Source organism: Natrix helvetica (genome assembly GCF_964273705.1).
Source record: "Natrix helvetica genome assembly, chromosome: Z".
Taxonomy (NCBI): domain Eukaryota; kingdom Metazoa; phylum Chordata; class Lepidosauria; order Squamata; family Natricidae; genus Natrix; species Natrix helvetica.
Window position 1 is genome coordinate 70,227,968 of NC_138554.1, and position 25,015 is coordinate 70,252,982.

Consider the following 25,015-nt stretch of genomic DNA (forward strand, 5'->3'; position numbering starts at 1 on the left):
TAATGTAAAAAGAGAGTACATCTGTTTTTACAGTGGGCTATAAAATCAGATAAGACTTAAGCAGTTTTAGACAGAAAAAGTCTTTTAACTTATTTACTATTATTTTCATAACAGTTATTTGAACACTAGTTCAAATCATATATTTTTTTAAATGTGAGGTGGGAGGGTTAATTCTTTTATCATTCTTTATTTAATAATTTATTTGCTTATCAATCCTAAATCATGGATTGATGATTGCACATAAAGCAAGTTTGGAAAATGAGCACAATTTGTGTAGTTCAGCCAGTTATAAAGTGGCAGGCTCCCCATTGGTCAAATCTTTATTGAAATCTTTTCCTTCCTTCCTTCCTTCCTTCCTTCCTTCCTTCCTTCCTTCCTTCCTTCCTTCCTTCCTTCCTTCCTTCCCTCCCTTCCCTCCCTTCCCTCCCTCCCTCCCTCCCTCCCTCTATTTCTAATCGCTGTATATATAATACGTTATATTTTATAGATTGTACAAACACATCAGCAAATAACAAATTGCTAGGCGATATATAACCCATTTCAGAAGCAATGTCCTATTTATTAAGCAGCTGTTGGAGCAGCATTTCCCCCAAGATCCAGATAGCTTCGATCCCAACTGTTTTCTGGAAGGCATTGGATCAAGTGGTACTATGAGCCCAGGTCTATTATTTTGGTTGTTTAGATTGACTACAGCATGGTTTTAATATATTTAATTTATTGGAGTATGCTGTACCCTGAGTCACATGGCAGTTAAGTAGCCATGTGGATTGAATTGAAATGCAATTTCTTCAGTATTGGCTTACTGGCTTACTGAATGCCTTTGGCTATTTAAGAAATAGAATGAGACTAGATGATAGGCTTTCTAGCAAACCTGGCACTGCCTCATACATTGCCTTTTTATATGAGCGCTGCTTTTTCATAACACACACGCACACACACAGACACAGACACACACACACGATTTTAGCCAAAGCTAAGCGTTTAGCTTTTTCGTACTATGATCTGGTAGTCATTGATGATTCTACTTTTTAAAATTTATTCATTTCCTCAAATATACTAAAGATGTCTTTTATGAAGAAATATATCTTTCTTCATGCCAGTCATTTTCATTCATGTCCCTGAATTCTAATATAGGTAGGTTGGATCACTAGAAGTTCAAGTGGCATGGTACTTAATTTAGTGTGAATTATAAATTGATAACATATTATGTTTAATACACCCCAAAATTCAGATAATGTAAGGCTAGCTCACAGTCTGTTTAGTCTACTGCTTGTGCAGTTGTCATTGGGATTTTAGACATTAATCATTGTGTGCAAAATAGAAAAATTGAAAGTTCTGTTTAAGGAAAGCTCAAAAAAGGTCAGCAGAATACAGGATGTAGCAGGTAAACTTGCCAAGGGATTATACTCCAGCTTGTCCTTTGTTCACTTATTCATTTATTTTAGTTATATATGAAATCTACCTATGTAGAAGATAAATAGGAATGGTGTTTTATAATTTTTTCTTTTTATTTGGCTTTATATAACTACTCTGTTACATTGTTAAAAGTAAAGTTTAATTGTAAATAAATTATTTTAATGTTTTACTGTTTATTTTGCTAATAATCATATACAATTTATGTTTAAACATTTTAGTTGCCTATTTTCATCAAGCTGTCTCCAATTGCCCTTATTGCATATAGAATGTATATGTTACGGTGAAAGTCCGAAATCTGGTGAATGTCGACATTCACCGGTGAATGTCGACATTCACCAATCTCGCTTGGTGTATGTCCGAAATATTTGCTTATTTCTGACTTTCACCGAGAGGAGCGTTTTCGCCTCTCTTTGCTTATTTCTGACTTTCACCGAGAGGAGCGTTTTCGCCTCTCTTTGCGAGAGGAGCGTTTTCGCCTCTCTTTGCTTATTTCTGACTTTCACCGAGAGGAGCGTTTTCGCCTCTCTTTGCGAGAGGAGCGTTTTCGCCTCTCTTTGCGAGAGGAGCGTTTTCGCCTCTCTTTGCGAGAGGAGCTGCAGCTGCTTCTCTCAGCGCAATATCTTGAACCGAAATCTCATTTATGGGAAGTAACTTTTCTTTACAAATTACGAACGGGTAACCCGTTTGTAATTTGTAAAGAAAAGTTACTTCCCATAAATGAGATTTCGGTTCAAGATATTGCGCTGAGAGAAGCAGCTGCAGCTCCTCTCGCAAAGAGAGGCGAAAACGCTCCTCTCGCAAAGAGAGGCGAAAACGCTCCTCTCGGTGAAAGTCAGAAATAAGCAAATATTTCGGACATACACCAAGCGAGATTGGTGAATGTCGACATTCACCGGTGAATGTCGACATTCACCAATTTCGGTCTTTCACCGTAACATATATATTTGAATAACTCAACCATTTTGTGAGCTTCATTATTAGGACTATATGACCAGTTTCATTGTATACATGATGTACAATGACAATAAAGACTATTATTATTATGTGGTTAATCTTTGGTGAGATTCACAGCCTTTGGGGCTGGTTGGTAGTTCAACAGCTCGAGTCCTAACCAAGGACCTAGGAACTGTTAAGGTAACATTGGAGGATATAAATTGTTCCAAGTAGGGTGGTTTTTTGTAGAGTCAGAATGTTCAAGTCAGGTAAATTTAGAGTTTTCAAATAGCGAGGGAGCCCTTTAGGTATTGCTCCAAGGGCTCCAATTACATTTGGGACAACACATGATTTCTTTTTCCACAGTTGCTCAACCTCAATTTGCAAGTCCCGTTATTTTGTGATTTTTTCTTGCTGTTTATCTTCAATTTGTGCATCACCAAGTATTGCAATATCAATGAACCATACTTTTTCTTTTCAATTATTGTTATGTCAGGTGTTGTAGGCCAAGTGCCTTGCAATCTGGATTCTGAAGTCCCACAAGATCTTGACTTTCTCATTCTCTAAAACCTTCTCAACCTGATGGTCCCAGTGGTTTTTGCTGTACTCAAATCCAAACTTTTGGCACAATTTCCAGTGAATAATCTTAGCAACACCATCATGGCGCTGTAGGTAGTCAGTTTGTGAAATTTTGCTGCACCCGCTGATCAAGTGGTCGACTGTCTCATCTTTATCATTACGCAGGCAACATTTGCTGTTGGTGGTAACGTTGAATTTTTGCCTTTATGCAGTTTGTGGCTAAGGCGTGTTCTTGAACTGCCAAAATAAAGCCTTCTGTTTCTTTTTTCAGTACTCCTGATCTTAATCAGTTCCAAGTTAGTTTTTGGTCAGCTTTGCCTTCAATACTTTTCAAGTATTGGCCATGCATAGCTTTGCTTTTCCAATTTTCAGCTCGCTTCTCAATTACTTCGTTCTTATATTCAGCTTTTAACTTAGTTGTCTTCAAAAGGCCTCCTTTATTTACTTCCTTAATCATTGGTTCTTCACTTTTCTGGATGTAATCATTAAAGCTGTGTCTTTCTTCTTCCACAGTCTGCTTTACTTGTAGGAGTCCTCGACCACCCTCTGCTCTTGGTAGATACAATCGGTCAATATCACTTTTAGGGCGCAAAACTGATGGTGATTTTGTCAAGTTTTAACTGTTTTAAATGTAATTCCAGTACTTTTGGAATAGCACCCAGTGTGCCGATCACCACTGGAATTACCACTGCTGGTTTGTGCCATAATAGTTGAATTTCAATTTTTAAGTCCTGGTATTTCGCGATTTTTTCATGTTCCTTCTCGTCGACCCTGCTATCACCTGGTATTGCAATGTCTATGATTGTAACCTTATTTTTCTGAACCAGTGTGATGTCTGGTGTGTTATGCACCAGTATTTTGTCCGTTTGTATATGAAAATCCCATAGGATCTTGACCATCTGATTTTCGGTGACCTTTTCAGGCTTATGTTCCCACCAGTTTGTTGTTGTTTTAATATTATAATTTTTGCACAAATTCCAGTGGATAATTTGTGCTACTGAATTGTGCCGCAATATATAATCAGTCTGCGCAATTTTTTTACAGCAGCTGAGTATGTGGTCAACAGTTTCATCAACTTCTTTGCAGAGTCTGCATTTGGCATAATCAGAGGACTTTTCGATTTTGGCCTTAATGGCATTTGTTCGGACAGCTTGTTCTTGCGCAGCCAGGATTAGTGACTCTGTTTCTTTCTTTAATGTACCTGTTGTTAACCATAACCAAGTTTTTTCACTGTCCACTTTATCTTTTATTTTTTCCAGAAATTGACCATGCAATGCTTTGTTCTGCCAACTCTCCATTCTTGATTTCATCACATCCTTTCTGTATTCTTGTTTCGTCTGTTGGGCCTTCAGTAGATTTTTGTTCTTTACTTCGATTAATAGATGTTCTTGACTTTCTTTTAAATAATCAGCCAGTGCATGTTTTTTTTCTTCAACTATTTGCTTCACTTGTAATAATCCTCTGCCACCTGATTTTCGGGGCAGGTATAGTCTATCAGTGTCAGCACGTGGATGTTAACTGTAGTGCAGCGATGGTGAACCTTTTTTGGCTCGCGTGCCATTAATGGGGGGAGCGGAGGGGGGTCATATGCGGGCCTGCCGCACCCATAATGCAACGCGCGACCCCCAGTGCGCATGCGTGCACTACAGGCGCGACCCCCATTTTTACATGCTTTTTTCCCTAAAGCCTTTGGAATGCTTAAAATGACCATCCGAGCAAACCAGAAGTGACTTCCGGTTTGCTCGGAGGGTCGTTTTGAGCGCTCCAAAGGCTTCAGGGACCGTCCGGAGGCTTCCCTGACACATTCGGAGTGCTCAAAACAACCTTCCGAGCAAACCGGAAGTGACTTCCGGTTTGCTTGGAGGGTCATTTTAAGCGTTCCGAAGGCTTCAGGGACCGTCCGGAGGCTTCCCTGACGCCTTCAGAGTGCTCAAAACGACCCTCCGAGCAAACCGGAAGTGACTTCTGGTTTGCTCGGATGGTCATTTTAAGCATTCCGAAGGCTTTAGGGACTGTCCGCAGGCTTCCCTGATGCCTCCGGATGGCGTCCGGGGGCGTGGGGGAGGCTCTTTTCGCCCTCCCCAGGCTCTTATAAAGCCTCTGGAGCCTGGGGAGGGCGAAAAATGGCTTTAAAAAAGGGTGAACTGCTGTAGTGCATTGTCATGAGTTTCCTGGTTTTTCGGTCCAAAATGTCTAAACTTGTGTCCAGTTAACTATACCAGCTGTGTATCTTATAACTGGTATTTCCAAAGTATTTATGGCCTTGATTGTATTTCCACCATTTAATAATTTATTATTATTATTATTATTGTTCGATTGTATCACAGCGGCCAGTTGATTCGCCGGATTTGGCATTGATTACTAGTCGGGCCCCACCCAGGGGCCTAGGACGTCGTAACGTATTTTCTTAATATACGTGCAGATCCAAGCAGTGCAGCTTTTTGCATTTGACTGATGGTGATTTTGTCAAGTTTTAACTGTTTTAAATGTAATTCCAGTGCTTTTGGAATAGCACCCAGTGTGCCGATTACCACTGGAATTACCACTGCTGGTTTGTGCCATAATCGTTGGATTTCAATTTTTAAGTCCTGGTATTTCGCGACTTTTTCATGTTCCTTCTCCTCAACCCTGCTATCACCTGGTATTGCGATGTCTATGATTGTAACCTTCTTTTTCTCAACCAGTGTGATGTCTGGTGTGTTATGCGCTAGTATTTTGTCTGTTTGTATACGAAAATCCCACAGGATCTTGACCATCTGATTTTCGGTGACTTTTTCAGGCTTATGTTCCCACCAGTTTGTTGTTGTTTTAATATTATAATTTTTGCACAAATTCCAGTGGATCATTTGTGCTACTGAATTGTGCCGCATTTTATAGTCAGTCTGCGCGATTTTTTTACAGCAGCTGAGTATGTGGTCAACAGTTTCATCAACTTCTTTGCAGAGTCTGCATTTGGCATCATCAGAGGATTTTTCGATTTTGGTCTTAATGGCATTTGTGCGGATAGCTTGTTCTTGCGCAGCCAGGATTAGTGACTCTGTTTCTTTCTTTAATGTACCTGCTGTTAACCATAACCAAGTTTTTTCACTGTCCACTTTATCTTTTATTTTTTCCAGAAATTGGCCATGCAATGCTTTGTTCTGCCAACTCTCCATTCTTAATTTTATCACATCTTTTTTGTATTCTTGTTTCGTCTGTTGGGCCTTCAATAGATTTTTGTTCTTTACTTCGATTAATAGATGTTCTTGACTTTCTTTTAAATAATCAGCCAGTGCATGTTTTTCTTCTTCAACTATTTGCTTCACTTGTAATAATCCTCTGCCACCTGATTTCCGGGGTAGGTATAGTCTATCAATATCACCACGTGGATGTAAACTGTAGTGCATTGTCATTAGTTTCCTGGTTTTTCGGTCTAAAATGTCCAAATCAGCTTGTGTCCAGTTAACTATACCAGCTGTGTATCTTATAACTGGTATTGCCCAGGTGTTTATGGCCTTGATTGTATTTCCACCATTCAATTTAGATTTCAAAATTTTCCTAACTCTGTTGGTGTACTCTCTCCTGACAATAGTTTTTACTTCTCCATGCTTGATGTTATCCAACTGCAGAATGCCTAAGTATTTGTAGGCTTCATTTTCGTTGCATTTAATTAGTTGGCCATTGGGCATTTCAATTCCCTCACACGCAGTGATTTTGCCCCTTTTTATGGATACAGTGGCACATTTTTCCATGCCAAACTTCATTGAAATATCGGTGCTGAATACTCGGACTGTGTTTGTCAATGATTGGATTTCTATTTCTGACTTTCCATAGAGTTTCAAATCATCCATATATAATAAATGCGAAATTTTTTCGGCTTCTTTGGCTGTTTGGTAGCCTAATTTCATTTTTTTTAAGATTACTGATAGTGGGATCATCGCGATGATGAAGAGAAGAGGTGAAAGTGAATCACCCTGGAAAATTCCTCGCTTGATATTAACCATTCCGTAGTTCTCATTCCCTACTGCCAACTCGGTTCTCCATTGTTTCATCGCCTTTTCAGTAAAGGATGTAATATTTTTGCTAATGCCAGTTGTTTCTAAGCATTTTATGATCCAACTATGTGGCAATGAGTCAAATGCCTTTTTGTAATCAATCCAGACCATATTCAAGTTCGTTTTTCTGTTCTTACAATTTTCTAATATCATTTTATCAATTAGGAGCTGATCTTTTGTGCCCCTGCTCCTTCTTTTGTTGCCTTTCTGCTCTACTGGCAAGATGTTGTTTGTTTCCAAATAATCCATAATGTTATCTGCAATAATGCCTGTGAGTAATTTGAAGGTTGTTGTTGTTGTTGTTGTTGTTGTTGTTATTATTATTATTATTATTATTATTATTATTATTATTATTATATCTATATAGTATTGTGAAAGAAACAAAAAAGTTCTCATTGCTATACTATTTTTTGCTGATAACATTTTAATATTTACGCGTTTATTTAACCCTTATTTAAGCTTTTCTCCATATAATTCCTACTTGCTTGTATTTATAATTAAATGGCACATAATGTAAATCTGATCTGTATTTGATTCAGTGAAAGATCCAGGAATTTAACATTAATTCTAATTAATGTGATCTTCAAAATCTTAGGAATTTCAAAGATTCCTTTGAATTCCTATATTCTCTCTTACAGAATTAGTTTGTGAAATGTACTAAAAGATTTACTTTTCTAAAATTGTAAACAATTTAAAACAGAAAAAAAAAACATTAATGAAAAGGACTCAATTTTTTTTTTCATGAAAACAAAACTATGTTCCTAACATCTGAGCAGTAAGATAGAGTATAAACCCCCTTCTGAAGTTCTGAAGATTTTTAGGACTTGATAAAATTTAGAAGTGATGTATTAGAATGCCTTCTGTTTTGGCGGTATAGATTCCTAACTATGGATCAGTGCTATAGTTACAGTTACTTTTAACGCACTACTGAAACTATAGGTTCAGGAGTGGTCCATATTGTTTATGATCTCAGGATTATTTTCTACATAAATAATCATTTTTCTTAGAACTGAGTTTTTGGGGGGATAAAAATATTTTTAGTAATGGTTTTAACGGGTAGAATAATAAAAGATATTGCAAACTAAAAAGAAAAATCTAGAAAAAGAGCTGCAAGGAAGTAAAAAAGAAAGAAAAATAGAAAAAGAAAATAAATAAAAACCTAGAATGTGACTTCCTACCCTCATGACAAGTAAAAACAGTTGCACTATCTCCTCAACAGAAGAGAATATATGGAACTCAGGATCGAACTATGAAGTCCTTGGTACCCTTTTAGATTGATTGTTTGTTTGCAGGTATTTCATTACTTGACTATGTAACATAATATCTTCAGCAATAGAAGGGAGTGAGGCTTGTTCTCTGTTTACATATAGTATTTGGTCCTATGGTGGGAGTGTTTTTTCCTTCGCAGTTTCTTAATTAGCCTGCTATTTACTGCTTTATTATTTGTCTTAGGTGGTAGTTCCATGATTATAGTATCATTTACTGTTTGATTATTGTCTAGTGTTAATCCCTGCTTATCAGGGTGTTGCTGGCAAGAAGTGGTCTGGACTTTTTGTTTCCTGTTGAGCTTTTATATTGTCACTTTAGAATGATGTGTAAATATTGTTTATCTGTATGTGCCTGCTGATGGCTGATTTGTCTGATTGCCAAGGTCAAAGGAATTCACTAGCATTTTTGAATTTTAGTTTGGTTTAGAATGTTCAGTTTCCCTGTTTAAACTGTAGTCTTGATGGTAGTTGTCAGCATCTTTGTATGTTCTGGGATGTTATTTGTTTCATTTGCTCCTTGAAGTTATTTATGTTTGCTGGCATTTATTTAATCTGGGTTGAGTATCAAGATTACATTCTCAAAACAAACTGGAAAAAACAAAACAAAACTCTAAACCAAATTACTCAAGCTAAATCCTAGAAGCAAAGAGATACCTGGACCTGAATGGCTTATCAACATGTCAAGTTGCCCATTATCCACAGCAGAACAGAATATCTTATAGAAAGGCCTCAACTACAACTTAGATGTTGATCGTCAATTAGAATTCAGAATAAAATTATGAAAAAAGCATTTAAAACTACAGAGACTCAAGAAAACACAAGGCAGACACTAATACCACAAATCAGAATAACACAAAAATTGCTTAATGTAGAAAAGAGAGCAATCCTTGAAAAACTAATAGAATTCTTTATTGGCCATGTGTGATTGGACACACAAGGAATTTGTCTTTGGTGCATATGCTCTCAGTGTACATAAAAAGACAAGATACATTCGTCAAGAATCATAAGATACAGCACTTGTAAAGAACCAAAGCATCATCATCTCTCCAGCAGCAAAGGCCAAACTACAATTATCATGGGCAAATACAATAGATACAAAAAGCCAAAGAATTATTGGAACAAATAAAATCTACATCAATATAGAGACTACAGAACCAGATCAAATGAGCTCTTAATAATCTAACCAAAAAAACAACAACAACCAGACAATGAAACAATAAACAACAACCTCATCAAGGAACCACCAAAGATAAAGAATAATATCATCAACACTGACAGAGCAAGCTATTATATACAAACCAAGAACAAACCCAACTTTCTAGCAATGAAGATTTTACCTAGTTGTACAATAAAATGCCTGTAAGCTAACAACCCAAACACCAAGGACTCATTATATCTTCACCCACTTTTAGTTAACAGATATAAAACACTTAACAATTAAGTACTGCCTATAGTTAAGAGTTGAGTTATTAAATAAACAACATTTTTAAACCTAGAAATTAGTGAAAAGTCTAAACATAGCCTGAAAATAATCATTTGTTAAAGTATAAGAAGTATAAAGCTCATTATTTCATATCTCAACATTTAAGTGTAAAGTTAAGTGAAAACAAATCCAATACACAATGCTCCCCTCCCCCAGTCTAGATCTCAATATATTTCCCATTCCCATTACAACACATCCCATTTTAAACCTGGTAAAATAAGTCCTTCCTTTATGTTCCTTCGTTTTATAGAAACAATCTTGCTCTTTAACTGATTCAAATTATTGTTATCCCTTGTTTCAAATTTCCTCAAAATTTTAACAAGTTTCTTATAAATCCAGCAGGTGTCCTACTTCTACTTTCTAGGTTTACTTCTTTGCCTGGCAAAGGGCCTAATAGACTTTCACTGTTCTACTCTCCACTGTGGTCATTGGGTCATTGGGCTGAAAAGTCAGGCTTTCTTGTAGTCATAGTTGTGATATGTGATATTTAAAATTAGGAGTTTTATTTAAAATTTTAAATGAAATTGGAATAAAATGCAGTCTAAAATGAAATTGGAATAGAATGATTTAAGATATAGTTAAAATATGATAAAATTATATTTCGTTGTTATCCCTTCAGTCTACCCCAATCAGTCCTACATATGCAGATCTCAACTGAACCATTTTGCTTAAGTACTGTGCTGTGTTAAATGTTATTTTCCATAGTGAGGAGGAGGAGTATCCAGACTGGTTAACCTTGTCCTCTCATTGATTGGACTGAATCAGATAAGCTCTTTGGGAATGTCCACTGGTCACCAAGTACTACCCAGTTATTGGCTCAGTCCACTCACTGGACGGTTGACCATTCTGGATATCCAGCAAACTTCTACAATTTAAAGGAAAAAAGACTTGGATCTGTGAACTTTAGACCAGCACTGGAGCCGTTCCTAATCGAGAATAAGGACAAGAGGAAGGTCCTTCCCACCGCCCCGAAGAAGAGCAGCTTCAGAACGGTGCTGTATCCCAGGCGCTCCTACTCCCGGGGTCAAGACTCTGGCTCCTTCTTTCAGGGGTCAGGACTCCTTTAAGGGGCAGGGTACTCAGGGAACAGGCAGTACCAGGGGGGATTCTCTGCCAGGCAGAGATACCCAGACAGGCAACAGAGAGGCAGGCAGCAAAAGCGGCCCTTTCGAGGGGGCAGAGGAGGCAGAGGGGGGCGCTTGGCATACTTCGCTGACCGCTGGGACCTCTCTTCCGATAAGTGGGTGCAGGATACCATCAGGCATGGCCTTTCGTTAGAGTTTCTGTCCAACCCCCCGAGTTTCTTCCAGATATGTCCGGTCTCTAAGAACCCAACCCGGAAGCTGCTGATGCAGGAGGCCATCCAGCACCTGTTGGAGATTAGGGCCATTCAGCCCGTGCCTCCAGAGCAGCAGGGTCAGGGACACTACTCCATCCTTTTTGTCATCCCCAAGGCTTCGGGGGGCTGGAGGGCAATCCTGGATCTGAAGCGCCTGAACTGCTATATCCGATATAGGAGGTTCAAGATGCACTCTCTGCACTCCATATTGGAAGGGATTAGGCAGGGGGACCTTCTAACATCCATAGACCTCACGGAGGCCTACCTGCACGTTCCCATTGCCAGGGAGCACCGTAGATATCTCAAGTTCTGCTACCTGGGGCACCACTTTCAGTACCGGGCCCTGCCCTTTGGGCTGTCTTCGGCCCCAAGGGTATTCACTAAGGCAGTGTTTTTCAACCTTGGCAACTTGAAGATGTCTGGACTTCAACTCCCAGAATTCCCCAGCCAGCGAATGCTGGCTGGGGAATTCTGGGAGTTGAAGTCCAGACATCGTCAAGTTGCCAAGGTTGAAAAACACTACACTAAGGTCATGGTGGCTCTGGCAGCACACCTGAGACAGGTACCGGTACGCATTCAATGTTACCTAGATGACCTGTTACTACAGTCATCTTCCTTTGAGGGTGCCCTAAGGGACTTAGATATCACCATGGCAGTCCTGAGAGACCACGGGTTCTCGGTGAACATGGACAAGAGCCACCTCCACCCCTCTACTACCTGATCCATCTAGGGGCCCTAATTGATACCCAGACGGGCACGGTGTATCTATCGCCAGAAAGACAGATAGCCCTCAAGCAACTAGCCACCTTGGTAGCCAGGGAGCGCAGGGTATCCTTAGCCATCATTTTCAAACTGCTGGGTACCATGGTCTCAGCCATCGGCATCATCCCATGGGCTTGCCTCCACACCAGAGTCCTCCAATTGTTCCTTTTGCCTTTCCAGCGGAGGCACATGAGCTGCTCTCAGTCCAAGGTATTTCTTCTAGCAGAAGTCACCCAATCCCTATCTTGGTGGAAGTCCCCGGCGATCACAAAGGACGAGACCTTTTGGACACCAGACCGCATAACAGTAACTACGGACGCCAACCTGAGCGGGTAGGTGCACATCTGTAGGTTCAGATGGCGCAAGGACACTGGTCTCAGGCGGAGGGGACTCACAGCTGGAGCTGTGGCTGGAGCTCAGGGCGGTCCGCCTGGCCCTCTTACACTTCCATCGCTCAGTCAGGGGCTGTCACATATTAGTCCTCACAGACAATATCACCACCAAGGCCCACATAAACAGACAGGGCGGGGGGACCAGATCGAGGGCTCTCATGCAGGAAGCCAGGCGTCTGGGGCTGTGGGCCGAAAGGAACCTCCGGTCTCTGAGGGCAGAGCACATAGCGGGGGTGGACAACACCAGAGCCGACTGGCTCAGCTGGGCTGAAGTGGACAACACGGAATGGAGGCTGCAGCTGGCAATCTTCGAAGAGGTGGTGGAGCTTAGGATGCCCGGAGGTTGACCTCTTCACCACTCCTCTCAACACCCAACTCCCGAGGTTCTTCTCCAGGTACCGGACACGGGCGGAAGGGGCGGACACACTCCGGTGCCCCTGGCCTAGGAGTCTACTGTATGCCTTACCGCCTTTACCCCTGATCCCCAAGGTCATACAGAAGGTCCTGCAGGAGAGGGCGGAAGTGGTTCTGTTGGCCCCTCACTGGCCCCGCAGGCTGTGGTTTGCAGATCTCCAGTCTCTTATCAGTGGAGAGGCCCTGGAGAATTCCCTAGGAGAAGATATCCCTCAGCCAGGGGTCTCTGGAGCACCCAGACCCTCAATGGCTCCAGCTGACCGCCTGGTGTTTGAGCGGAGCATCCTGAGGAAAGACCTCTTCTCCCCCAGGGTACAAACCATCCAGGCTGCCTGCGCACTCTCCACGGAGCGCATCTACAGCACCACATGGCGTGCATTCTCCTCATGGTGCAGCTCCCGGGGGCACGATCCCATTCAGACCACGGTGCCACAAGTCTTGGAATTTCTCCAGGCGGGCCTGGACAGGGGGTTGGCTCCCAACATGATCAGGAGGCAGGTTTCAGCCATTTCCTCAATTCTCCTGTGTGGCAGGAACCAGAGCTGTACACCTGCTTCCATCGAGCACAGGAACTGATCTTGCCCAACTTCTGTCCAGACCCTTCTCACCCGTTAGAGAAGAAATGGCGCACTCTGGACGTAAGGAAGGTTCTGAGGATTTACCTCAGGAGAACCAGGCCAAGCAGGAAATCCGAAGCCCTGCTCGTTTCCTTCCAGCCGGGGAATCTGGGGAAAAAGGTGACCTCCACAACCATAGGCAGGTGGTTGCGATCCTGTATTGCCACTGCCTATCAGTCACAGGGCCTGTCCACGCCAGGCCGCATCACTGCTCATTCCACGTGGAGCGCAGTCACTTCTACGGCCTGGGCCACGCAGGCTTTCTTGGCCGAGATCTGCAGGGCAGCCACATGGGCTTTCCCTTCACCTTTTGTAAGGAACTATAAACTGGACTCCTTTGCTTCGGCAGAGGCCTCTTTTGGCCGCAGGGTGTTGCAAGCGGTCCATAGGGCGGGGGCCACGCCTCACCAGGCATGAGTTGGGGCCATGGGCCTCAGGGGTCTCCCTCCCTAGGGACTTGTAGGCTTTGGTACATCCCAGTCTGGATACTCCTCCCCCTCACTATGGAGAAAGGGCATTGTACTTACCTGATACGCCTCTTCTCATAGTGGGGGAGGAGTATCCAGCCCCTCCCTGACAATGTTATGTTGATAAAGTGTTATATTGACGATTTTTAAGTTATGTTGTTGTTTGATACAATAAAAGATAATATATGTTTTAAGACGTCTGGAGTGAATGGTACAACGAGTCGGGTAGAGTTCTTCGCTGATAACTGGGTAGTACCTGGTGACCAGTGGGCATTCCCAAAGAGCTTATCTGACTCAGTCCAATCAATGATAGGACAACGTTAACCAGTCTGGATACTCCTCCCCCACTATGAGAAGAGGCATATCAGATAAGTACCAATGCCCTTTTTCAAATTCTGGCTGCACATAAGATAAGTTGTTTTGATATGGGGATCCCAATGAGTCATTCATTTGGTATATAGACCGAAGTACCTTTCTCTCATCCTCTTGCACAGGCAACGATCAATAGGATGTGAGCCAGGTCTTCTACCTCTGCTGCTTCACAAATGCAGAGACATTCATTGTAGGGTATAGAATGGAATCTCCCATATCTGACCATTGTGTCGCTCACATAAATATCTCCCTTAGCTGTTTTGGCAGTTGTAACTTCAAATAGCTGTTTATTTGAAAAGTATGTTTGTATTTGTTCAGCCATTTCAAGTTACCCACCTTACTAAGGATAGTTATGTCATTTTGTGTTTCTATATCCTTAATTCTTTGGGCAGCTCTTTTTGTAAATCGTTCTTCTGTTATGCAAGAGACAGGAAGGCCACAGCTTCTGACAAAATTTGTTAGTTTGGTGATTCAGGAGATTTGTGATTGTGATTTTATTTGCTCTAGTAGACATAACGTGGGGAGTCTATCAGTCTCCATTTTATTGACTTTGTGCCAGTAGTTACCATGTTTCTCTGAAACATGACCTACCAAAATAAGCACTTGGTCTTATTTTTGGGGAGGTCTTATTATTTTTGAGGTGCAGGAGGTGGTTAGAATGGTCATCTCATGGCTGCTGCTGTGTTGTAATTTTTTTTTTGGGGGGGGAGGGCTTATTCTGGCGCATGAGCTCAAAAGTCCAATTGGGCTTATAATCCAGGGAGGTCTTGTTTTCAGGGAAACAGGTTATATGCTCTAATTTTGGAAAGTACATGAATTGTATGAATTCCCAATTCAGCTCTAGCTGCCGCAGCAGAAGTTCTTAGATCTACACTCAGAATACATATCAAATGCAGGGACTGTGTTTGTTCTAGGACTGTAGCTGAGTATAGATCCCAAACTTCTGCTCCATACAAGAGCATAGGGGTAACCTTAGGTTTATATACTTTAATTAATGGGGCTAGGAACCCTGGGTAACGGTGATTCTTTAACTTAAGCAGTAAATTCAAATGAGCGTTTACTCTTAAGTGTACTCTGTTGATGATGGCAAGCCCAAGATCCAGTCTTGGAAAAAGTTACACCTAAATATACAAAGGTGTACTTATTCAATTGGTTCACTGCCTAATTACCACCTATATCTGTGATTATGTTTTCCAAACTCCATGATGTTTGGGCTGGGATGGTGATGATTAGGGCTGGGATGGCGAACCTATGGCATGCGTGCCACATGTGGCACGCGAAGCCATTTGTCAGAGCATGCCCTGTCAGCTGGCCAGCACGCATGTGTGCACTGGCTAGCTGAGTTCAGCCTTTTTAAAAGCCATTTTTCACCCTCCCCAGGCTCCAGAGCAGCGGTTGTCAACCTTCCTAATGCCGCGACCGTTTAATACAGTTCCTCATGTTGTGGTGATCCCCAACCATACAATTATTTTCGTTCCTACTCTATAACTGTAATTTTGCTACTGTTATGAATTGTAATGTAAATATATGATATGCAGTATGTATTTTTTTATTAAACAGTTTTAATGGATTTTACAAATATTTCCCCTTCCCCTCCCCTCCCTCCACCCCAACCCTCCCCCCTCCCCCCAACCTCCCAGAGCAAAATACAGGGTATAAACATTTAACAATAATATGCTAACATAAACTAACTAACTTTAACATCTTGCCTCCTCTTGTGCTTTAACTCCCCTTTTATTAAGCTACCATTAGATAAATTATAACATTCCTTATTCCTTCACTCATAAGCTAATTGAAGTTTCTTAGTCCGATATTTGTTTTGAATATAATCAATCCATCTTCTCCATTCCAACTTGTATTTCTCATTTGAATAGTCCTTCAGATATGCTGAGATTTTGGCCATCTCTGCTAAATTTACTACTTTTAACGTCCATTCTTGAATAGTAGGCAATTCTTCCTTCTTCCAGTATTGCACCACCCGCAATCTTGCTGCCGTTGTTAGATTCAGAATCAAGTTAGTCTCTATAACTGTACAGTCTGTAATTATACCTAACAAAAACAACTGTGGAGTGAACTTTATCCTATTTTTAAGAATATTTTGAATAATCCACCATATTTTTATCCAAAATGCTTTAACTTTTTTACAAGTCCACCATATATGATAATGCGTAGCATCAGCACAATCACATCTCCAGCATTTAGATTGTAAATTCTGATACATACAAGCTAGCTTTTTAGGGTCTAACTGCCATCTATAAAACATCTTATAAAAATTCTCTCTCAAGTTTTGAGCTTGCGTAAATTTTACATTTCTTACCCAAATCTTTTCCAACGTTTCCATCATTATTGGTTCTTCAAAGTTTTGTTCCCATTTTATCATATAGTCTTTAACTAACTCTGTTTCAGAATCTGTTTCTATCAGTATATTATACAACCTTTTTATATGCATTTGACTCTGGTCTCTAATTTGTTTTACCAAATTATCCTTGTTTGGCATGATACCAATTTTCTGATCTTTTTTTCCATCTAGCCTGTAACTGTCCATACTGAAAAACCAGGTTTGAATTACCCTTTCCTCTCTTATACACCTCTTTCTATGTTAAGAAGCTCTCTATATGTGATTATATCCTGTTTTTGTTCTATACTTATATTCTCTATCGCGTGTCTGGGTACTACCCACATAGGTATCTTATCATTTAACTTATATTGTTATTTTTTCCAGACACGCAATAGAGCATTCCTTTAGAATATGACATTTAAAAATTTTGTCTACCTTCTTATCATATATTAAATAAGTGTGCCAACCATATACCAAATCATATCCCTCAATATTCAATATTCTATCTTCTGTTAAGTTAATCCAATCACTAATTGTTGATAAAACTACTGCTTCATAGTATAATTTTAAGTTGGGCATTTCAAACCTCCTCTTTCACGTATGTCTTGCATCATTTTAAGTTTTATTCTCGGTTTCTTCCCTGCCCAAACAAAGTTATTAATACCTTTCTGCCATTCTTCCAAATTTGCATCTTTTTGGAGTCTTGGTATCATTTGAAAAAGAAATAGAAATTTAGGCAAAACATTCATTTTTACTGCTGCTATCCTTCCCAACAAGGACAATTGTAGTTTTTTACATTTATTTATCTCTGTCTGTATTTTATGTTATAATGGTTCATAATTATACTTATATAATTTCCTATTTGAGGTTGTAATATGCACTCCTAAATATTTAACCTTTTTTACTATCTCACATCCTGTTACTCTTTCTAATTCTTTTTGCTTTATAGTCATATTTTTAACTATCATCTTTGTTTTCCCTAAATTTATTTTAAACCCAGATACTTGACCATATTGATTAATTGTATTCATTATACCTATAACTGATTTCCCCGGTTGGGTTAAAGTTACAACCAAGTACTCCGTGAATGCTTGTACTCTGTATTCATAATGCCTGATCTTAATTCCCTGTAGATCATCTGACCCACATATTCCATTCAGCAATAACTCCAAAGTTAAAATAAACAATAATGGAGACAGGGGACACCCCCGTCTTGTTCCTTTTTCAATTTTAAAGGATTCTGTTAGACTACCATTAACTATAATTTGTGCTGTTTGTTTCTGGTATATTGCCTTGATAGATTGTGTGAAGTACTCTCCAAACTGCATCTTTTGTATTATTTTCATTAGAAATTGCCAATTCACTCGATCAAATGCTTTCTCCGCGTCGAAGAATATAAGCACTGCGGGGTTATTCTTCCCCAAATATTCCAATATATTAACAATTTGTCTTACATTACTTTTCATTTGTCTCCCATGTATAAAACCAGACTGATCATTGTGAATCATTTGTTGTATAACTGACACCAGCCTATTTGCGAGTATTTTAGCAAAAATTTTGTAATCTGTATTAAGTAATGATATGGGCCTATAGTTTTTTGGCTGAGTGTGATTCTGATCTTTTACATTCTATAACATTTCTCTTGTATCTAAATAGATTTTCATTTAACCTCCAAGATCTTCTAGATCCCTTTCCATTTTCCAGTTCCATCCAAACTGCACTATGGTCTGTTAGAGTTCTCGGGCATATCTTCGTCTTCCTCACCCTAGAAAGGAAATCATTTGTAATTAATATGAAATCAATTCTAGAGAAGGATTGATGCCTATTGGAAAAAAAATGTAAAGTCCCGTTCTTTACCATTCCGTTCTCGCCAAATGTCTTTCAATTCCATATCATCCATCATGTCAAAGAAAGATTTAGGCAATCTTGCTCGTGTTTGAATATTTTGCAAAAGCACCCGCTTGTGCCTGGATATCTTCCTGTCTGGTCTCCCCTGCTTCTTTTCTTCTTCTAGATCCTGGAGATAGAGGGTATCCAGCCTTTAATACATTGCTGTAGAAATCTGTTGCCTTCCAAACTGAATTTAGATGATATCTTTTTCCTAGGTAATTCACCACCAATCCAGCTGGGGCCTCCCATCTGTACTGTATCTGGCGATTTCTGAGTTCATCCACTAGAAATGCATAATCCTTTTTGGATCTCAACATTTTTGGAGGAATTCCGGCTTCCGGTGGCACCGTCGGCATTGAAGGATGCTCCCTAGGGAACGCCAGCCCCGTGATTGAGTACAAGCTGCTAGAATAGCGTAAATCAGCTGTCTAGCGGCTTGAAAACTTCCCCCTCAGGAAAAGAGGGGGAGGTCAGCAGCCGGGCAAGGGTAGAGCTCCCTAGATCCCCAGGAGCAAATCTGGGGCTCAAAGGGTGAGAGCTCCCCAGAAGCCCGACAGAGGTCCTCGTCCAGGACGCTTCTGCACTCGCAGAAACAAAATGTCACGACCATCCCTGCAATCAACGTTTCAATCTACATTTGAATAAGAAGCAGGCAGAGCAAAAACAGGAGTGATTATAATTGCAAGTACAAACCTTTAACTCTGATGTAATTATACTTCCTTCTGTGAAGATTAAGGGAACTAAAAGGAAGATGGCGCCTGAATAACAAAGGGTGTTGTGATAGTGAAACTTAAAAAGGATAGTATTTGTTAAGTGCCTGTTAACGTTAAAAGATTTAAGAGCTCAAGACTAAAGAAAACAGCATTAGTTTACTAACAGGCTATAACCGTGATGGCGAACCTATGGCACGCGTGCCACAAGTGACACGCGGAGCCATTTGTCAGGGCACGCGAGGCGCTGCCCTGTCAGCTGGCCAGCGCGCGCTAGCCAGGTGAGTTCACCTTTTTAAAAGCTATTTTTCGCCTTCCCCAGGCTCCAGAGGCTTTATAGGAGCCTGGGGAGGGCGAAAAGAGCCCCCCCCGGCCCCCCCGGAGGCTTCAGGGACCGTCCCTGAAACCTTCGGAACGCTTAAAACCACCCTCCGAGCAAACTGGAAGTGACTTCCGGGTTGCTCGGAGGGTCGTTTTAAGCGTTCCGAAGGCATCAGGGACCGTCCGAGGCTTCCCTGATGCCTTCGGAGCGCTTAAAACGACCCTCCGAGCAACCCGGAAGTCACTTCCTGTTTGCTCGGAGGGTGGTTTTAAGCGCTCCGAAGGCTTCAGGGAAGCCTCCGGACACTCCCTGAATAATAATAATAATAATAATAATAATAATAATAATAATAATAATAATAATAATAATAATAATAATAATAATAATAATAATAATAATAATAATAATAATAATAATAATAAAGCCCCTGGAGCCTGGGGAGGGCAAAATAAACATGTAAAAATGGGGGGTCGCGCGTTGTGCGTGCATGTGCACTGGGGGGGTCGCGCGTTGTATTATGGGTGCAGCACGCTTGCACTCGACCCCCCTGCGCTCCCCCCACTTGTGGCACGCGAGCCAAAAAAGGTTCACCATCACTGGGCTATAAGATCTAACAAATCTGGGGAATAGGTGGACTTTCTGGACTTAATAATTTGACCGTTGAAAAGTTTGATTTGAATTTTTGGAAATGGCTTTGAAATAAACAAAACTAAGCGTTTCTAAGAGCGCTGGAAGTTTCCCAGCCCAGTCACAGAAACTGCAATCTTTATTACCTCTAGCGGACACACAAACTCTGACACTTGAAGCTCTCCAAAATGCCCAAAAGGAACAAGCCGTTGTTTTGGAAGGAAAGATCGCAAATGTTTTTAAAGATGTGTCTGATGAAATGTCTGAAATTAAGGATTTAATCCAAACCTATAACCAACAGATAAGAGAGGATATAGTGGATGCACTTAAGGGTTTATTTCATTATGTAACATCTCTGGAGGATAGGGTGGAAGAAATTAATCAGTCTAATGTCAAGTTGGAGAATAAAGTTGAGGAGGCACAAAGTAAGATTGGTAAGTCAGAGGCAGAAGTTACAATGATACAATATAGAGCGATGGAATTTGCTTTGAGAATAAGAGGCTTGAAAGAACATAACCAAGAAAATTTGAGAGAGATTTTTGCAGAAGTTTTTGCTCAATTAACTGGTGAACCAAAGGCAGAATGTGATTGGCAGATGGACAAAATTTACCGTGTTAATTCATGTATTGCCAGACAGAGACAACTACCAAGAGATATTATAATCTATTTTGTCACCAGGAAAACTAGGAATGGAATATTACAAGCAACTTATAAAAACAAGCTACAAGTGGCAGGTCAGGATTTGGCAGTATTGAAGCAGTATGTATTTTTATTGTTATACATTGCCAACTGCTTGAAACAAGACCCTCAACTTTGCCGGTCAGTCGGAGATCTCCAAGCCCTCTTTGGCCAGCGCTTCGTCCCCCATTACTTAAAGCTCCCTCCAGGAAATAGTTGTAGCTCCACACAGCGTTTGCTTCTTCCAACACTTGCGCACGCCTCGTGCTGCAACTTTGCACTGCGAGTTTAAGAGCAGGCACCCGGCTTTAAGTGGAAAGAATGCCTTTCTTTTAATAAGAAAAAAAGGAAAGAAAAAACAAAACAGCCGCCAATCCTAGTTTTTTTTTTCTCTCTCTCTCTTTTCCACCTCTTCTCCCATCCTGGCGTTAACAAGTGGGTATTTTTTTTTTCTCCCTGTCTTTTACCCTCTCTTAATACTATACTGGAGGTGTCTCGGCAGAAGCAGCACGCCCATTATTAAAAAATCTTGAAGATACACACACAAGAACCCACTTAAAAAAATTAAAATGCCCATGTTGCCAAGTGAAACCGATAATAATAATTTTTTAAAAATATCTTTATCCAAAGAACTCGTAATTAGAGGAATCATGAGGTGTTTTTTTTTAATTGTTCTGTGGCTGCCAGGGAGTCAGCTGGGAGTAAAAAGCATTAATAACTGGGTGTCTTCCCAATAGGAAAAAGAGTGACTGGTGCAGTAAATGTATAGAGTCCCATTTTGCTCGCTTGTAGATGCATGGTCCCCCCAAAAGGAAAGAGATATGTACAAACCAGGACTACAGACTTGGCTTCTTCCTCTGCCCCACCACACAAACTTTCTCTTGCTGCAGGTTATAGTGGTGCTCAATTCCGCCTCCTGCGGCCTCCTGCGACTTTATCCTTCCTCAGCTCTTTTCTAAGCCAATCATAGGCTGTATCCAATGCTCCATCGTGCCAAAACCCCGCCCCTCAGCTCCAATTGGCTTGGAACCAATAACCGTGTGCAATGAGAAGCTCCAAATCTGACCTGATTCCAATTTACACAAACTTTTTAAAAGGTCCAGAAGTGCAACTGAGATTTCTCCCCCCTCCCCCACACACATATAGACTCCCTATTTTTTTTACGTTTGCACTTCTCCTCCTACTTCCCTGCATGTGCGCCTGCATCTGTATTTGTGGGTGTGTGCGCATGAGAGAGAGAGAGCAACACAGCACACTTTAGACTCTGAAGAGTTAAAGAGTTCCAATTGTCTTAGGTGACCCCTGTGAAACCCCAAAGGGGTTGCGACCCACAGGTTGAGAATTGCTGCTCTAGAGGCTTTATAGGAGCCTGGGGAGGGTGAAAAGAGCCTCCCCCGCCCCCTGGAGGCCCCCCGGAGGCTTCAGGAGCTTCCCTGAAGCCTCCCGATCGCAAAAAAACGGCCCTATGGGCAAACCGGAAGTTCAGGAATGGCTTCTGGTTTCCTTGTAAGGTCGGTTTAAGTCCTCTGCAGGCTTCAGGGACCTTCAGGAGGCTTCCCTGAAGACTCCAGAAGACTAAAAGCAACCAGAGGAAACAGAAAGTTCCTGTTTGCTTGTAGGGTCAATTTTAGTTCTCCGCCTGAAAGTCCCTAAAGCCTCTGGAGGACTAAAAACGGCCCTATGAGCAAAACGGAAGTCACTTCTGGTTTGCTCATAGGGTTGTTTTTTGCCCTCCGGAGGCTTCAGGGGAGCTTCCTGAAGGTCCTAAAGCCTCCTCCCTGTTTTTGCCCTCCCCAGGCTCCTATAAAGCCTCTGGAGCCTGGGGTGAGAAAAGTATGCACAAAAATGGGGGGGGGAGCGCTTGCCATGCGTGCGTGCGCACTGGGGGGATTGCATGTTGCATTGTGGGTGCAGCACGCCCATGCACCACTCCCCCTGCGCTCCCCCCACTTATGGCACGTGAGCCAAAAGAAGGTTTGCCATCGCTGGGTTAGGGAGTTGTCCTGGCAATAAGAGCTGAATCTTCTTAATACGTAATCCTACTTGTAAATACAATAATAACATCATATCATCAGTGTAGAGCAATCTATTACAGTATGTATTTAGGATCTTAGGCATGTGTACCATTAACCCTGGCAAGTCATTGATAAAATTTTATTTATTTATAGGTATTTAATATATATACTACATCATTTACCATTCCGTTTGAATATTTGTATGAAGTAGAGCCCTCTGTTTATTTTTATGGATTAGAAATGTGTTACATCAAGGAATACATATAAAGAATATCACGGGAGAAAGATCTAACATATGAAATATTAGAATGGAATTCTACCTTTAATCATCATAAGATTCTTTAAATTATGACACCCTATGAAACTGAAAAATGAGAAATTGTCATGGCTTTTAATGTACTTTGGTTCACAGCCCAGTGACAACATGTATTTAGATTTATTCATCTATTTATTACAAGGAATTTTTATGTTCCTACTTCACTATCAATTCTAAGGTAAAAGGGCTCTGCCTGAAATTTGGAAAGTTATAATCATATGTAATAGATGATATTGGCCCAGAAGTATATACATTTGCTAAATTGGTTTGCAGGAAGGGAGAAGATTGTCATTAGAACATTAAACACTAAGGAGGAAATATCAAGTATTGGGTCATATCTTTAGTTCTGTACCAGATTGTGTTGCTACAGTTTTGTACAAATCATTGTTAAAGATTTTCAAGAGCATTCAGTGTTAAGCATAATATGTGTAAACTTTAATAAATCTAAGTATAATACTGTTTCTGTGTTATATTATCCTGTATTTGTTGAGTGGATTTGATTGAGCTACACAGCTTTTTTATCCTTCAATATTCCCAAGGAATAAAGTATCAAATTATAATACAGCTGATAAAGAGCTTTTTATGCTTGAAAGAAATTGTAATTTTCTGATGGTTCTACATGCTAACCCTTGTGTTTTTATCCCCTGCTCTCACTTTGTTGAGGCGTTTCCCCGAAGAGTGCTTCCAGTAGCGCAGATCAAAGTGGTGCATATGAACACTTCAAATACCTAGAGCCATTTCTGAAAAAAATTAAGTGTCCCATGTTTGCACACTGATCAGTGCACTCTGGATGCTGATGGTAATCAGCATAAACTTTCCCTACTGCTGATGTAATGATGATGAATGCCGTGGCATTGTTATTTCAGACAGCTCTTCTCAGTGGAACGCAAGCCACTTATTAATGAATAGAATACAATTTAGGCAACATCAAATAGAAAGGGATAGGAATTTGAATGACTGTATTCAGTTAAAAAAGCAAAAACAATATGGCCCCCAATGCAGCAAATTATTTCAGTTTGTGGGAGAGCAAAATGCTTAGAATTTTACATATTGAAAGCTCACTGAAGTTCAATAAAGGATAGCTTTAGAGTTCATGCTGCTTGTTCACATTTTTCTGCACTCCTGAAACCCATATGCCAGAAGACTTCAAACATGGGAAATGCAAAATGTACAGTTCTGGAAATAAAATGCTCTGGAACTTATTGTTTCTGATGTTTCTAGGTTTTGAACACTGTTGCTTTAAGCCAAATTTATTCACATTCTCCACAGTCTTCGTTGCTCATTTTCCCTATCCATTCAGTCTGTCTCAAGAAGTTGCTAGCTGCTCCATGAATTGTGCTCTTTTATTCCTACTTGAGTTGTACATCATCAGAAACATTGTCTGGATGACCTATTAGTCAGTAAAACCTTCAGTTATGGTGAATTTTTTATGTGGAATGTTTTTATGTCCTGAGAAAGGTTCGGTATTTCAAACATCTTCAGTCTGCTACTGCTGTCTTAAATATAAATTTATAGAGGCTTTTTTTTTTTTGAAAATATAGAAGGCAGTCAGTGTGTTATATTTTCTAGACTGCTACGATAGAAATACAGGTTATGGGCAGACCTGTTGAATCTAAGCAGAAAGAGTATGCTATACTGCTAGTGGTCTAGCCTGGTCCTATCATGGCATTATGCACAAGTGAAAAATATATCATAAATGTGGACTAATATGGCCTAAATGATTATCACTGCATCTGATATTCATATTTGTATGCTCATTTTTTTAAAAAAAAAAACCATCAAAGTGATGGAAAAATGATGGGATGGAGTTCCTGTCTCATGGTTAAAAATGGTTGGATGATATCATAGAAGCAATATTTATTTGTTTGTTTATCTGTTTAATTTATTTGCTGCATATCTTATGGGGCTACTATGGGTGGCTTACAATAGCGAAACAGAAAAAAATGATTAAAAATATAAATGTAGCGAAGCAATGAAACAATAAAAATAAACAATGTATGTACAATCATATGAATTAAAAGATGGACAGAAGGGGACCAAGAA

The 25,015-nt window shown here is 40.5% G+C and overlaps 1 protein-coding gene across 3 annotated transcripts in view; it reads left to right on the forward strand.

Annotated features, from left to right (window-relative positions):
- Positions 1-25,015, forward strand: part of GLI3 (GLI family zinc finger 3) — a 371,021-nt gene that overhangs the window by 8,434 nt on the left and 337,572 nt on the right. The window lies entirely within an intron of this gene.